The sequence below is a fragment of the Dipodomys ordii genome, unplaced genomic scaffold (assembly GCF_000151885.1).
Source record: "Dipodomys ordii isolate 6190 unplaced genomic scaffold, Dord_2.0 Scaffold14, whole genome shotgun sequence".
NCBI classification, from domain to species: Eukaryota; Metazoa; Chordata; class Mammalia; order Rodentia; family Heteromyidae; genus Dipodomys; species Dipodomys ordii.
The window spans coordinates 9,933,957-9,951,339 of record NW_012267230.1 but is presented as its reverse complement, the minus strand read 5'-3'; the positions used below and the strand labels follow the sequence as shown (position 1 = coordinate 9,951,339).

Genomic DNA, 17,383 nt, shown 5'->3' with positions numbered 1-17,383 from the left:
AGCTCAAGGCGAGCGCTCTACCACTTGAGCTACAGCGCCACTTCCGGTTTTCTGGTGGTTTATTGGAGATAGGAGTCTCACGGTCTTTCCTGCCCGGGCTGGCTTTGAACCGCGATCCTCAGATCTCAGCCTCCTGAGTAGCTAGGATTACAGGCGTGAGCCACCAGCGCCCGGCTTCATACAGAATTTTTTTTTTGTCAGTCCTTGGGCTTGAACTTGTAGCCTGGGTGCTGTCCCTGAACTTATTTTGCTCAAGGCCAGAGCTCTACTACTTGAGTCACAGCTATACTTCTGGCTTTTCTTTTCTTTTTCTTTTTTTAGTTTTGTAAGAGTCTCATGGACTTTCTGACCTGGGATAGCTTTGAACTGTGATCTGCAGATCTTAGCCTCCTGAGTAGCTAAGATTATAGGCATGAGCCATTGGTGCCTAGTTAGAATTTGTTTTTAAGCAGAAAAATTCAGGTAGCACTTAAAAAATCAAATATATAATAAACAAAAAGCAGAATTCTAAATTATATAAGTGCACATTGTCTGGTTATGTCAAAGAAATCTGGCAAAAAGGAGTCCACAACATGAATAGAGGTAGAAACATTGGAAATCTTTATATCTTTGGTATTTTTCCTGTTATTTCCTGTGGTCATGTGTTCTTTTTGGTTTAAAAGGAAGCCTCAGAACTCACGATAAGCATTCACAACCCAGGAATGGCTGACTTGGTTGCCTAAGCTTATGACATTGGCTGGACACATAGATTTTGACAGGGTGAGAGACATACAGGCGTCCAGCCCTTGCTAGAAATTCCCTGTGATGTCAGAAGAGCTAATTCCTGCTCTGTGGCCTGTGGAGAGGCCGAGGGAACATGCCTGCTCAGCATTCATCTCAGCTACACAGCGTCCATGCCCTCACTGCGGGCTCCAGCCACCCAACAGAGCCAGGCACTGCCTGGTCTGCTTGACCCTCATCCTCTTATTCTCCTGTGAAACTTTAAGGGCTGCAAGCAAAGCTTATAGAAACATATTTACCAGAGCTCTGGAGATTCTTTGACAGAGGTGCAGATTAGAAATGACCCCTTCCTTCTCTGCTTAGTTCTTCTCCATAACATACATTACCTAACAAACTCAGCATGATGCTGTTTAGTTTTGTCTCTTCCCTCTCTCCTGGCACCAAGCACCAGATCTGTACAGATAGGATGTTTGTTTTGTGGATAGCTCTCCAGTGCCTTTCTGCATCTGGAAGGTGCTCAGTGTCATTAGATGCGTGTGTGCTCCTTGTCATGTAGCCAGGTACACACCTGCTTACTTGTCAGTACCACAGGTCTGTGAGCTTTGTGACCTTTGCGAACAGAGTTGCTGCTGTTGCTCTCTTTCTCTTTCTCTCTCTCTCTCTTTCTCTCTCTTTTTCTCTCTCTCTCCAGTTCACAGGGATTTTCACAGACATTCTGTGCCTACCACACATTAGAGTCTCAGTGTATGTTGATGACATTGGCATAGTAGATAGAATCATTGACTCAGTTCTTCCCGAGGGCTTCCAATGAACCTCATGTGCATCAGAATCACCGGGAGGCTCATAAACTAACGATGCGGATGTCATAGTCCATCCTCCATCCACTGAGTCAGGCTGTGAAGGTGTGCCTGAATAGGTGTGGGAGTGTTTGCTTGGCAATTTGTGTTTTTGATGAGCTCCTTGGATGATTGCAGTTGACACCAAGGCTTCTGGTCTGGTCAGTGTTCCAGGTGCTGGATGCAGAGCTAACTAAGGGCTCCTCCTTCCCTGGCCAGGTTGATTCATCTGTGTGTACATGTGGCAAGAGTGTGTGTGACTTCTGTGTCACTTTTCTTCTATTACTCCATAATTGAGTTGTCTATTTCCTTAGAGAGGCAGTTGTACTCTGAATGTGAGGTTAATGTTATTAACTTCTATTTTGTAAAATAGTGGAAGTTGAACATGTTAATTCCTCTGCAATCACTATTGCTTATGGCTAGAAATAGTGTACTATTTCATATTAATGATAATAGTTACTGTTATTGCTTTTGTTGTTCTTTATGTTGATGCTCAGTTTTCAAGACACCCTCAGGAGGAGCAGTAGTGTTTCCTTGCCTTACTGATGAGGAAGCAGACCCTGAGAGGCAAAACCATGCAGCCTAAGTTGGTTTGTTCTTTTTTTTTTTTTTGTCAGTCATGGGGCTTGAACTCTGGGTCTGAGCACTGTCCCTCAGCTCTTCAGCTTCAGGCTAGTGCTCTACCACTTGAGCCACAGCACCACTTGTGCTGGTTTATTGGAGATAAGAGTTTCACGGCGCTTCCTGCCTGAGCTGGCTTTGAACTGTTACCTCAGATCTCAGCCTCCAGAGTAGCTCTGATTACAGGCGTGAGCCACTGGTACCCAGCTCTTTTTTTTTAATTTTTATTTTTTTGGTGCGGTTACTGGGGCTTGAACTCAGGACCTGAGTGGTGTCCCTTAGCTTTTTGCTGAAGGCTGGTGCTCTGCCACTTGAGCCACAGCTCTACTTCAGGCTTTTTGCTTGTTAATTGGAGATAAGAGTCTCTCAGAATTATTTTTTTTTTTTTTTTTTGGTCAGTCATGGGCCTGAACTCTGGGCCTGGTCGCTGTCCCTCAGCTCTTCAGCTCAAGGCTAGTGCTCGACCACTTGAGCTACAGCACCACTTCCGGCTTTTTCTGCTTATGTAGTGCTGAGGAATTGAACCCAGAGCTTCATGCATGCAAGGCAAGCACTCTACCACTGAGCCACCTTCCCAGCCCTTCAGAATTATCTTTCTAGGATCCTCAGATCTCAGCCTGATGAGTAGCTAGGTATGTTCTTGAGACAAATGATTGAAAAGGAGGGCAGATTCATTTTGCCTCGCGCCTTCAGAGGTTACCGTGCGTGTGGTCAGCTCGCTGCCTTGTTTCTGAGCCTGAGGTGAGGCAGAACTTCATGGCAGAAGGGCCAGTGGAGCTGAACAGCTTACCTCATATGTCTGGGACATAGAGAGAGGGACTGAGATGAAGGGATGGGGCAGCCTTCAAGAGGCACGCCTCAGTGACCCCTATCATTTCCATAATCTAGCTAATAATGTCTTTTTATTCAATGACTTCCACAGAGTCTCTGAACAGTGTTGAATTGGGGACTAAGTCTTTCTGGGGACAGTTACACATCTTGGATGTGTTAGTATACTCTTCAGCTCTCTGGTGTACAGGTGACCTCTGAATCTGTGGATTCCGCTTTTGAGAATTCAACTCACTGTTCAGCAAAAATATTAAATAATGGATCCTAGCTCTTTTTAGGGATCCAAGGCAAAGTGTATGCTTGGCATGTACAAGACTTTGGATTCTGCCCCCAGAAACCAAAACAACAACAAAGCATCTTATTGAATACGTATAAACATATGTTGGGGGACACGAATCCTTAGACAACGTAGTTTGTTATTTACCTAGCATTTTTAAAATTGTATTAGGTATTATAAGGGCTCTGGAGATGGTTTAAAATATAAGAGAAGTTGTGTATAGTTCTATGTCAATTTACATAAGAGGCTGAAGCACTCAGATTTTGGTATCACTGAGGGTCTGGAAGCAGTCCCCCTTAAACACTGAAATGGCAATATGGCATTTTTTCTCTTACCTAGTGGTTGTATCGGTTTTGAGGCTGGGTTTTCAAAAACTCTAAGGGAGTTCCTTTTCAGTTGCCAAGTCTTGATCTTCTCTTTGAAATGTATTCGGCCACAGGCAGTAGGAAAGGCAGCATTACGGCCTTTTCCCTGAGAGGGGAAGTGGCCCAGCATTGGAATAGCTGGTGGGAGGTCTGCAGAGGTGATTGAATCAACAGATTGAATCTTTTCCTCACGGATGACAAGTGGTCCTGAGGGAGCTTTCTGGAGCCCTGTAGGCTTTTGTAGCAAAAAGGTTGACTTGGGCACACCGTCCATCAAGATTATAGCTAGTAGGGGAGAGAGATCACTGAAGTCTGGGTGCTTTATGAAGGTGGCATGGACACAAGGTGGCCAAAAGTCCAGTGGTTGCTGACTGCCGCCACTATATTGGAATGGCAGTCTGGTCTCTCTGTTGTACAGTGTCGTGTATGGCAAGCCTGTCTTATGAAAGAATGTTACATACACAGTCAGAAATGACAAGGAAACAGATCAAAAGGAATGTCAAAAATTTAAATCGCTGGAGCTGGGAAGGTGGCTCAGTGGTAGAGTGCTTGCCTTGCATGCATGAAGCCCTGGGTTCGATTCCTCAGTACCACATAAGCAAAAAGAAAAAAGCCGGAAGTGGCGCTTGGCTCAAGTGGTAGAGCTTGGCTTAAGTGGTAGAGTGCTAGCCTTGAGCTGAAGAGCTGAAGGACAGCGCCCAGGCCCAGAGTTCAGGCCCCAGGACCAGACCAAAAAAAATTTTTTTTTTTAAATCGCTGTGCATGCACCTCCCACAGCTCATTTGATGTGTGGAGACTCTTGGTGAGTCCTGCCCTGTGGCTTGTAAGTGGTGTGATCTGCTGAGTGTGGCCCTGACACCTGGCTCACAGCATGGGCCACACTTCGCCCAAGTGAGAGACTTAACATCATTTTCACTGTTAAATGTCACAGCATTAGGTTTCTTTCAGGCCTTTGGCAGGTTCAGCGATACCAGGTGAAACACTTGGTTTGGGATTAAGTTGAACTAAATGAAATTGCAGATATTTGATTGTTTTTGGCCTATGAAAATGTCAGCTTATTCAAAATAGTTCAAAATAATATATTACAACTTCTATCTTCTTTTCAAAACTATGGGCAGGTCAGACTGAATTGAGTTCAGTCTCTGGCCATAGCGAAGTCAGAATTTAATACTTTAATTTCCTTATAGGGCTACTCTGTTTTGTCACCCAGTGCTGCTAACAAGAGGTTTTTCTTTTTTAAAAATAGGCATATTTGGGGCTGGGAATGTGGCTTAGTGGTAACATGCCTAGCATGCATGAAGTCCTGGGTTCTATTCCTCAGAAAAAGCTGGACGTGGTGCCATGGTTCAAGTGGTAGAGTGCTGGCCTTGAGCAAAAAGGTGCTCAGGGACAGTCCCTAGGCCCGAGTTCAAGCCCCAGGACTGGCAAAAAAAACCCAAAACAAAAACAAAAAATGTGTATTTGGCCAGGCACACCAGGTGGCTTGTAATCCTAGCTACTTAAGAAGCTGAGATCTGAAGATCGTGGTTTGAAGCCAGCCTGGGCAAGAAAGTCATGAGAGTCATCACCAATTAACCAGCAAAAACCCAGAAATGGAGCTGTATCTCAGAATGCTAACCTAGAGCAAAGAAGCTCAAGGATGGCATCCAGACCTTGAATTCAAACCCCATGGGTGACAAAAATGGCTTGGGGCTGGATGTGGTGATACATGCCTATAATACCAACTATTGAGGAGTGGGGGGCAAAAATAGGAGGTTCATAATCCAAGACCAGGCCAAAGGATGAGCTTCCATTTGAAAGACAAACTGAAAGCCTTTGGTGCCAATACAACAATAAAGCCAGAAAAAAGATGGAAAACCAGGCTTATGTAAGGGAACAAAATGAATCAAGTTTAGGACAAATAAACAATAATGCATAATAATACACATTGTCAGATGTGCCAGATGGGTGGAGGTGTGGTGAAGACTGGAATTAGGGAGAGTGTTGGCGAAACTGGAGCTGTTGTAGGTTTGGGGGCTGGTATGGGGTATAATATTCTGTTCATACCCCAAATCCAAAGTGTGTACGTAAAAGACAGGGATGGGGGGAGTAGGAAGAGGATAGGGAGGGAGGGAGGAAGGGAGGGAGGGAGAGAGGGAACTAGGGAGAGAGGGAGAGGGAGAAAGAGGGAGAGGAAGAGGGAGAGGGAGGGGGGTATTTGATCTTGTGAGTTTGACAAGCCAGCTTCAGCACAGGTGGTTAGTCTTGGTGGAATGGGGTATATTGGATCAGTGTGGGGTGTGTGGGGTACTACTTCTTCTTGTTAACTGTCTGCAGCCAGTCACTTCAGTACCTTTAAACATTAGTTTTGTCAAGTCTAAAATGTATTCTAAGTAGGTGGGAGGAGCTAGTGAAATATTAGGCAAGGATGTTTTTACCAGCCACAGAAAATGATGTACAGCTGTAGTATTGTTACCACAGGCGTGGTGTGGTGAGTGGGAGCCGGACATCTTTGTAGTTAGGCAGAGTTGTTGTTGGTGGCCTCAGGATCTTTGCACTGGGCCCTCTGTCAAATCTGCTGTCTCTTGTCATATTCAAGGCTATCAGTTTGGCCCCCTACCACATGGGCTGTTTTATTTTCTTCAGAGTTTTCATGAATTGAAATAGACCACTTAATTTTCCTTTTTGCCTGTTCCCTCCCTGTGCTGAACGTGAAAGCAAGATGAGACCTTGCCTGTCTCTCTCAGTCACATCTTCGCTGCCTCAAAGCCCAGTCCGGTGTCTGGTATGTAGAGATGTCTGCTCATAAATGAGCAGACACGGGCTGGCTGCTCAACACAGTGGAAGGGCTCTGAGTCTGAAGATCCAACTGAGCAGGGTCCAGGAGCCCCGAGAGGATGCTGAAAATTGGGGGGTACCTGTGTGACCTCCTCCTCTACATGTTTCCGAATCTCTCATTTCTTTGGTTACTGAAAAATAAATTCAATTAAATGCACAGTAACTTAATTGAAAATTCCATCAACTTTGGATCTCAGTTCACGATGTCATCTCTTAATAAGGAAAAAGAACAAGAAATCAGAATTCATATTTATTTTAGTGTAAGTAACAGGCCATGAAATTACACAATGTTTCCAATTTGGCAGGCTAATGAATTCAGTCTGAAAATGTAATCTTGTTCCTTCATCCACAAGTGATAGGAATTAGAGTTGAATTTGTGAATTGGATACAGTTACCAACTCAGCCCCTGCCCATAAGAACTGATTTGTTTATACATCGGCGTTCCCTCCCTGCTGGCTGGTACCATTCCCTTTTCCTTGCTTGCTTCCTTCTTCCTTCCTGTTCCTCCAGCCCCATTACTGGGTCTTCAGGTGTCTGGTGAATATGGGGAGACTGCAGGGTGTCCCTGAGTTAGGTGAAGGGAACGTAAACGGGGTGTGTGTAGCAGTTCAGGTCAGTCATCCAGCCCTGCCTGTAAATCCAGGTGTCTCCCGAGTTTACACCTGTGACTCGCTGGCCCTCCTTGGAGATGCTCCTCCCATTCCATCCTGACATATCTTGTCTGGTGGACTGACCAGTCCCTGTTCTCTCCCCTGCAGGGTAACCTGTCTGTGTGCCCAGTTTGAAGCTGTCCTACAGCATGGCTTGAAGAGGAGTCGAGGGCTAGCGCTCACGGCGGCTGCCATCAAACAGGCAGCGGGCTTTGCCAGCAAGACCGAGACAGGTACTGCACTGCCCACTGGGGCTTGGAGGGGCCTATCTTCTCTCTGGTGTGTTCCCTTTTTATTTTCTCTTTAATACCGAGTATAAGATAGTCATTGTGTGGGGCCTGGTCTGTGTATAATGCGTGTGTGTGAAAGAATTGATGTCTTATTTGCAATAAAAAAAAAAGCTAACAAGACCTACTGGTGGTGTTTGGTGTCTAAGTTGAAGTTCTCTGAACCCACGCCTCTGGGCTGGGGCGGAAAGATTTAGCTTATCGAGGTGGTGGCTTGAAACTTTACCACCTGTGCTCACTTTATGCATGGGGCCAGCATGGTATTTCATAATTAAATGTCTTCCACAGTCACAGAAATCTCGCGCATCTCTGAGTTTAGATTCTATTATCCATTTTTTTTTTGGGGGGGGGGAACAGGCCTTGGGCTTGAACTCGGGGCCTGAGCACTGTCCATGAGCCTGTCTGTGCTCAAGGCTAGTGCTCCACCACTTGAGCCACAGTGCCATTTCTGGATTTTTCTGTGTATGTGATACTGAGAAATCAAATCCAGGGCTTCATGCCTGCTAGGCAAGCATTCCACCACTAAGCCACATTCCCAGCCCTCTCCTATCCATTTGAATGTTGTAAAAATATGTCCCAGAAGAAGGGAAAATGCTAGTAGCAATGACAACCATTAACAGTCAGCACTGGTGTGGGCCTGGCACTTTGTGTTGGTATATGATGTAACATTCGGAGCTAGAGTGAACTTGGCTTTGTGTGTTGGTTTATGATGTCACATTTGGCGTTATCGTGGGCCTGGGCCTGTGTGTGTTTGTGCGTGATGTAACATTCAATGTGTGAGCCTGGCCCTGTGTGTGTTGGTGCTATAAGCGCCCTCTGTGCTCTCAGAAGTGGCAGGGATCTTCGTTATTGACCTCCAGGGGAGATGGAGGAAACAGCTGTTCATGACCACAACTGCCGGTCATAACCTTGAAGTGAATCATCTTGTGTTGAGCTGGCTGTGGTCTCCTCCTCCCCACTGATCCAAGGGAGGTTTTTCTGCCATCCCGGCCCCTCAGTCCTTGTCCATGTGCTAACGTGTTACTGCTGCCACCGCCCTTTCTTCACGGCTGAGTCTTGGTGCTGGCTTGCTGGACCAGATTGCAGTGCTTCCTTTCTTTCAGTCCTTTGACTAATCTTTTTTCCTTTTCCTCTGTTTCTCTCACCAGTTGCTAATTTTTAAAACTCAATATGGTTCTGTTGGGATTAAGAGGAAGCTTTGAGGGGTTTCCAGTCACTGCTGGGTTTTCAAGGTTCTTGGATCCCTTTCTTAAAGAGCCAGGGAAGAGGCAGAGCTCAGAGGGCAGCCAGCATCAGGGGCCTCGATGGCTGTGGGCATCACTACCCAGTGTGTGCTCAATGCCTATCTGGCTTAGCCAGAGGTCTCTACCTGTACCATGAAGGGACGACCTGAGGGTGGGAAGAGGCTTTGCCTGTTTTCTGGGCTGCCTCTGGTTGCCGGTGGCAGTTAGAAGCAGGAGCGCAGCAAACTAGCTTCGCCTTGGGTGGCCACTAAGGGCATCACTGCCATCACTGTGGGCAGGGTTACTTAACCATTTATTTGCCGCTGGACAGCCCTGGCTGATTAAGACCTCCTTTGCTGCAGTGAATGCTAGAGGAGAGCCCAAGGCCTTTCAGCTGCTGTGAGCTGGGAATCATGCGATCATTGCTTCTTCAGCCCTTGGTCCCATCCCTTGTGGTGTCCTAGGACAGAAAGACTGGAATCAGAGAGCTCCTGGTTTGTTCCTCCGTGCTGGGACAGGCAGGCACTTTATGTGCTGCCATAGGTATTAAAACTTTGTCCACTCAGAGAATGCTCAGGCAAGCTTTCTGGGACATTTCCTTCTTGCTTCTGTCTCTCCAGTGTAAGAGAAGGAATTCACGGGACCTGCCTCATGGGGCCGACAGGAACTCAAAGAGAAAGTTCTTGCAAATTCCAGGCTCAGAAATGGCAACGTGGCAGTGGTCTTCCAGGGTGGCTGATGATGTCCTTTTTCTGTTTTGGATGATAACACCTTTGGCTCAAATTATTTAATAACATACCCAAGCTCCCACAGCTGGTGGAGGCAGAGCTGAGGATTTCAATCAAGTCTGATTGGCTTTGAATTCCTGGCTCTTCCTAGCATTTCCCTCCTCTGCCAGCAAGCCTGTGCTCCTCAGTGGCCAACTCCCTGGAGACCAGTGTGGCTTGGCTGACAAGAATCAATGCCAAGCTACCCCCTGAAGCTATAGTATTAGCTCCATTACAGGTGAGAGGAGAGAAAAGCTGAGCCTCAAAGTAATGACCGAAGGAAAGGATAAATCACAATGTTGTAGCTAATGGTGAGCTTGCCCGGGTCATAGCTGCACTGGGTCCTCTAGGGGAAAGCTAGATGCAAGACTTGAGTCCAGGAGCTGGTGCCCCTGTTCTGTGTGCTCATAGCTTGAAAACTTTGGTTGCCAGTATTAGAACAAAATTGTGCAATTTCATGTTAAAATACAGGTTTGCAGCCTTTTTCCATTCATTCCTTCAAGACAGAGTCTCGCTGCGTAGCCTAGGGTGGCCTTGGAGGTGCCAGCACGTCACCACACTCAGCAAGCTTGCCCCACACGGCAGCCTGTGATTCTGGACACACATTTCCACTAGTATCTTTGGCTGAAACTGAGCACTACTGAGTTGTATAGTTGGGGAAACACATTCTTCTTGTTCTCCACAGTCTCCATTGTTCCCTATTGCTCTTAGAACTTAAATGAAGTGCAGTGCCCCAGCTTGTGTGGCACAGTCCTTTTTCCACACTGTTGGTATGGGAGGAAAGTACTTCTTGTTCACACTTCTTGATACTCACTCTGGGATTATGCTCTGGGATAAAGGACATAATTTTGGATGGGTTATATTTAAGACAATTCACCGAGTCCATTGTTGCAGTCTCTGTGGTGCTGACAGGGCACCCAGGCAAACACCCTCCCCCGGCCACACATGCAACCACGTGTCTATCATTGCCACAACTCCTCTCCTCCTATCTAGGAAAAAGTGCCCCATAGTCTCTGCTAGTTACTCTGCCTACCTCTTCCTCACAGGTAGCCACGGCTTTGACTGCTCCCACTGGGTTTGTCTGGTCTGCATTGGAATGCAGCGTGGGTCTGGTCGGCTCCAGTCAGCGTTGCTCTGTGGCTCTGCTGTGCTGGTGGGGCTCCTCAGCTTTCCCCAGGGTCAGCGTTACACACGTCTCTGCTCCGGATGGCATTTGAGTCCTTTCTGGTTTGGGTGATGCAAGCAATGGCACCAGGATTGAGTTTGTATGTGCGTTCTTTTGGGCCAAGAAGCAAGGTTACCAAGTCTTGGGGTTCCTATGCCCTGGGCTCCAGAGTAGACTATGGTCAGTTCAGTCAGCATGGTGGCTCCTCAGGCCTGCTCACACCTAATACTGTCCTGAGGGTGTGTCCTATTTCATGGTGAGCTTGACTTCCGCGTGTTAACCACTCCTGCATTCCTAGCCTAAAACCTGGTGAGGTAATGACTGTGCTTTTCATGGGTCACTGGCTTTGACTCTGATTTTTGCTTCTATGCCTTGGATAGATTGGCTTGTTATTTTGTAATATTCTTTTTTTCCATAACTTGGGATCATGGTTATTCAGGCTCATCATACAAGTTAGAAAGTGTTTCCTTTTTTTCTATTTGTACATGAGTTTGGATACAATTGCCATTTTTCGTCCTCAAGTGGAATAATTCACTGAGGAAACTAGAGCTGGAGATTATTTTTTCTTTTTGGTTGGTCATGGGGCTTGAACTCAGGGCCTGGACACTGTCCCTGAGCTTTTTTGCTCAAGGTTAGCTCTCTATCATTTGAGCCACAGCGCCACTTCTGGTTTCCTGGTGGTTTATTGGAGATTCAATAGTCGCATGGACTTTTCTTGCCGGGTCTGGCTTTGAACTGTAATCCTCAGATCTCAGCCTCCTGAGTAGGTAGGATTACAGATGTGAGCCACTGGTGCCCAGCTGAGCCTGAGATTCTTTGTGCATGTAGATACTATGACGGGCACCTGGTGTGAAGTTAGGAGTACACATACTTATTTTCTTGCATCTGGTCATCTAGGCTTCACTTCTTTAGGGACCACCAAATTGTTTTCCATTGCCTGTTGCATTTTATACTCTCATCAGCAGTATAGTATAAAAGTTTCTCCACCTCCACACTTGCCTTTTTGTTTTTTACTTTTACTTTATTTTTTTCTATGCCATTCTGGAGCTTAAACTCAGGACCTGGGTACTGTCCCTTAGCTCTTTCACTCAAGGCTGGTCCTCTACCATCTGAGCCATCCCTCCACTTTTACTTTTTGGTGGTTTATTGGATATGAGTCTCACAGACTTTGCTGCCTGGGTTCGGTTGACTTTGAACAAAAATCCTCAGATCTGAGCCTCCTAAGAGGAGGATTATAGGCATGAGCCATGAGTGCCTGCTTTTTTTTTTTTTTTAATAATCATATCCTCATGGATATGAAGTGGGAGCTCACTGTGATTTTAATTTATTCTTGCTTGGAGTTTCAGATTTCTGTGACTGTTAACCCATAAGCTTCCTGTGCAGTTCATCTGCACTGTCCCCATCTCCTGCAGTCCCTAGTGTTTTTCTCACCAGTCCCCAGGGGTTTTCTTACCAGACTGGGTAGACACTGCTCTGTTCTGTCAGCTGTTTCTGAGGTTGTGTCCATCCTTGTTCATTCCTGTATTCAGTGTTTTGCTTGGCTATCTACATAGTAGAGGCTCCATTCAAATATAGACTTCAGAGCTTGGGTGTGGTGGCTCACACTTGTAATCCCAGAAACGTTAGAAGCATAGTTGGGGAGGATCTTGGTTTAAGACTAGCACAGGCAAGAAATTATGAAGACCTATCTAAATTCGGGCATTGTAGCATGCCTGTAACCTCAGCTACCTGTGAGGTGGAGGTAGGAAAATCACTTTCCAAAGCTTACCTAGGAAAAGACTTAAGACCCTATATATAAAAAATAAGTTAATGTGAAAAAGGCTCCAGTGGCTAGTGAGCTCAAGGCCCTGAGTTCAAATCCGGTACTGTTAAACAGTGAAACACCCAAGACTTCAGGCCATCGTGCTCATTTTCCTAGTGATCCAACTCCTGCCCTCTGCTTTTTGTGCGCATTTCACAGTGCGTTGGAAGCGAGTATATTAATACACCGCAATGGTAAGGATAGAGAAACCGCTGCATTGGTCCTCAGTGGGGATTTCTGAGAACGGTTGACTACACTTGACTCAAAGCAGAGTTTATGTTTTGCTTCATTGAGTCACCTTGGGCAGCAGCTTTTCTGAAGAAAATGAGTTGGGAGGAAGCTGCATGTGCCGGCAGAGGCCTGTCCTGTCCTGTAGTGGTGAGGGGAAGTCCGCCCTACACCCGGCCCTCCCTGAAATGCTTTCAGTTCCCCCCTGGTGCTTCTCCGCTGTCCTCAGCAACGTTCAGGTTTACTTCTGGTCAAAGAGAGCATGCAAGCCTTCTGCCATGGGGTGGAGAAAATACTGAGCAGTGTCTAGTCTAACAGCTGGGAGAAAGCACCTGGCTTTAGGGGGAGAGCCAGAGACCAGGGTGTCATTCTTGATGAACTTCATGTCATCCACTGGGCCTCTAGATTATGGAGGCCTCCATGGGGTTCCAGGGAGGACCCTTGACATTAGGGGTAGTGCATGCTTGGGCTGTGGCTACATAGGAGCATGAATACTGTCCAGTGCATGAAGCTCTGGTGTGACTGGACTAATGCCTTGTGTGCTGCTCCACACATGTCTCCATGTCTCTTCAATGAAGACTCAGCTTTGGCATCAGTTGTCAGTGTTTAGATACCTGGATTGTAAGTCTCACAGGTCCTTTCCCTTGTACCTCTCTGAGGGAAAATAGCTTCAGAGAGTGTGTGTGTGTGTCTGTGTCTGTGTGTGTGTCTGTGTCTGTGTGTGTGTCTGTGTCTGTGTGTGTCTGTGTGTCTGTGTGTGTGTGTCTGTGTGTGTGTCTGTGTGTGTCTGTGTGTGTGTTGGGTACTATCCCTTAGCTTTTCTGCTCAAGGCTAGTGATTTACTACTTGAACCACAAGTTCCACTTCACCTTTTTGATGGTTAACTGGAGATTAGAGTCTTTGGGATTTTTTTCTGATGGACTGGCTTTTAACTGTGATCCTCAGATTTCAGCTTAAAAAGGTAAGAGTAAAGCCAGGCACCTGTGGCTCACACCTGTAATCATAGCTACTCAGGAGGCTGAGATGTGAGGATCATGGTTCAAAGCCAGCCCACGCAGGAAAGTCTGTGAAACTCTTATCTCCAATAAACCACCAGAAAACTGGAGATGGCACTGTAGCTCAAGTGGTAGAGCGCTAGCCTTGAGCTGAAGAGCTGAGGGATAGCGCTCAGGCCTAGAGTTCAAGCCCCATGACCGACAAAAAAAAAAAAAAAAAAGTGAGGATTACAGGCATGAGCCACCAGCGCCCAGTGAGCCCAGTGAGGCTACCAAACTTAAGGGATATTCATAGTTTCACACAGTATTAGAAAATAGAAAAAGTAATGAAAAAACCCCACAGTGATCCAAGTCTCAAATAGGGCTATGAGTAGGGAACAGCGTGGTGGCCTCGTCATTGTCCAGCCTGGGTTTCTGCTGTCTCCAAGGAGCAACTTGACAGCTCAGTGCTCAAGGCAACTTCCCATGGACGAAATGGAACACGTTGCCCACAGGAAAATGGAATGCCTGGAGAACAGGGAAGGGATGTCCCTGCGTACCTGGGCTTTGGCTTCAAGTCAGGTAGTAGTAATAGCTGTTTTTTCATTGTACAACAGTTTCATGCCAGATATGTAAATTGTGGTTTACACTTGCTGGTTGCATTGTTGGATGCATATTAGGCTCTCATTTTCCCTCAGAGCAAACCTTACAGGGAAATACTTGACCCCCATTGTACAAATGGGGAAAATGGGGACTAACTCAGTCACATAACATCACAGCATTGCAGAGTTTTAGCCAAGGTTTCATCTTCTTGCAGTCCCTAAAGTATGAATCTTTGGTATTGTCAACGAAGGATGAGGCCTGCTGGAAACTTTACCAGAACAAACGTTTCCCCTTGTCTCCTCTCTGGCCTCCTCCACACCCCTTCCCTGGTCCTGGTTCTTGTTCTTGGTTTTTGGGAGTATTGGGATTTGAACTAAGTTGCCTCACATTTGCGAGGCAGGTGCTCTATTGCTGAGCCATGCCTCCAGCCCACTTTGGCACAGGCTCTTTTTGAGGTAAGCTTTTGCTTCCTGCCCTGGGATGTGTCTGGATCATGATGGGTGTGTTCTAGGCTTCACATCATAGCTGGGACGACAGATGCATATTACTTTGGTCAGTTTCTTCCCATTGAGATGGAGTCTTGAAAATAGTTCTGCCCTGGCTGGTATGGAACCGCAGTCCTTCCAACCTCAGCTCCCCCGAGCAGCTGAGATGATAGGTGTATGCCGCTATGCAGTTACTGTTTGGGAAGGGTATATCTGTCTGAGTAGGCCTTCAACCACATTCTCCCCATGTCAGCCTCCCAAGTAGCTAGGCTTACAGGTATTCTGAGAAGCAGAAGCCCTTGCACACTTTTGCAATTTATCCCACGTTTCAAAGCAAATCAGAATATATTCCCCAATTAAATTATGGACACCTCGTGCTTTAAATGGCAGGTGAGCCACACTTTAAATAGACCGCATTAATTCTGGCGGTGAAAGTGGAAGTCTGCTGGGATAATTCTTATCATCCTCACCATCGCTCTGACAAGCTTTAAAAGGATTCTGGAGCAGTAAGCACTTTGCAGAATTGAAAGGTGAAAACAGACCATAAAGCGTTCATGTGCATTCAAGGTCAGAGGGAGGTGACTGGGTTTTTCGAGAGAGAACGGGCGCAGGTGAGAGTCACTTGATGTGAAACATGATGGAAATAACTGTGCTGTCGGAGGGGTTCCAGACACATTATTGGCTGCTGGCTTCAGGCATTGCTCTCCCCCAGCTCCTGGTCCTGATGTCTGAGAGGGACACAGAGAGGAAACAAAGCTGTTTTGTATAGTCATGTGGTCTGGTCTGATAGGAGGAGGGAGGGGATTAGTGTGACATGTAGGGACAGGCCTGCATGAACTGCTCTATTGGTGGTTTTGTGAGGAAGTTTATTCTAAAAGATCGAAAGGGTGTCTTGATCCACAAATGCAGATGCCCTTAGCAGAGAAGGGAAGAGCGGAAGGCACACAAGTGCCCTCTTCTAGGTGGTCATTGGGCACGTGGTGGTGGTCATTATGGGTGGGCATTGTGCTCAGTGAACTATGCCACCCTCCTGTTCTCCAGCACCCCACAACTCTGAGGGTTTCTGAACTTTGTGTTGACAGGAATCAGAGGTTTAGCAAAGTTCATTGACCTGCCCACGGTCATTTGGCTGAGTGATCCTGTCACTAGTGTGTCCTGCTTGGTGGACTGGAAGCCTTGTGGGGATGCGTCCTTGCCTCTAGCCCAAAGCCCAAGGCCTAGGCCAGTTCATAGCCCACAACAAGAACGCCATAGACCTAGCTGCATTGAAATGAAGCATTAGTGTGAAATCAAACTTATTACTCTGGCTTCTGGTTTCCAGATCCTTCTAGAAGGAAGTCTCCAAGGCTCTCACATTCTTAGAAGGTTCTATGAGCCTGGTTAGCCGCGAGATTGGAAGCTGGGTCTGGCAGCAGACTCTGCTTTTCCCCTTGGAATATTGGGATCATGCTCATGGTGAAGACGTAGAGTCTCCTCTCATCACTGCCCTCATTGCTCAAGGGGTTTATGTAAGCTCAGAGCTCCCATTGGCCATTTGGCCCACTAACTTTACTGATGTTCATCACCAGGCAAGTTCTGTCCTTGTCCAGATCTTTGGCCTGAAGTTGTCTTTGATTTGGAGATGCCCTTGGTTGTTGTGAGGTTGGATATAAAGTGCTTGTTGCAGTTGCCAATGCACAGTGCCTAACACATAGTATTGACAGCAGGAGAAAGGGTTGAAGAACGAGCAATAAGTGAAGAACATCCATTGCAAAGCTAGGTAGACACTTGAATTAGGACTGAAAAATCTGTGCATGTGGATTAGAGAGGTGGTTTCCAGGAGATCCCAGTGGGTGTAGCATGCTATTTGATGGATATAAACAAACTTTTCTTTGCTTCTCCTTAAAACTATAAATCTTTCTCTATCTCCACACCTAGTAATTTTGCAGGTGGAATAACCAGAAATGAGGACATTTAATTATTAATGAATGAAAAGGGTCTTCGTTGTGTAGGGGGAAAATTGACAATGTGTTATAGTTCTAGTAAATACAGATTTTTACTGACTAGCCATAAAAAATCATTTTGAAGACTTCTAGTTGTAGTAGGAAGATGTTTATGATCTAGATAAAACACTGAAACAAGATACAAAATCCAAAATCATTATATATATGTAGATGCATGTCTGCATATGGAAACTGAGATGCATGTCCAGCTTTTATATGACTGCTGTAACTAGAGGCTTTTTTTTTTTTTTTTTGCCAGTCCTGGGGCTTGAACTCAGGACTTGGGCGCTGTCCCTGAGCTTCTTTTTGCTGACAGCGAGCCCTCTACCACTTGAGCCACAGCACCACTTCCGGATTTTATCTGTTTCTGTGGTACTGAGGAATCAAACCTGCATGCTAGGCAAGCACTCTACCACGAAGCCACATTCCCAGCTCCTCCCACCCCCACCTTTTTTTAAGTGACAAAATTTTCTTATGTTGCTCAACTGCCTTTGAATTCCTGGAGTCAAGTGCTCTTGCCTCAGTCTCCTGATTGTCTTGGAAAGCAAGCAGCTGCCACCAGGTTTGGTCTAGAAGTCTCTCTGACTTCTGTTTTAGTAAAGATACCTGTTACTATATTGGCCTAAAAAGATTATCTAGTCCCCCTCTTTCTTTCCTTCTTTCTTTCCTTCTTTCTTTCTTTGTTTCTTTCTTTTTCCTTCCTTCCTTCCTTCCTTCCTTCCTTCCTTCCTTCCTTCCTTCCTTCCTTCCTTCC

General features: G+C 46.2%; 1 pseudogene; it reads left to right on the top strand.

Moving 5' to 3' along the window:
* Positions 1 to 16,748, top strand: part of LOC105982170 — a 19,403-nt pseudogene extending 2,655 nt beyond the window's left edge.
* The last annotated feature ends 635 nt before the right edge of the window (positions 16,749 to 17,383 follow it).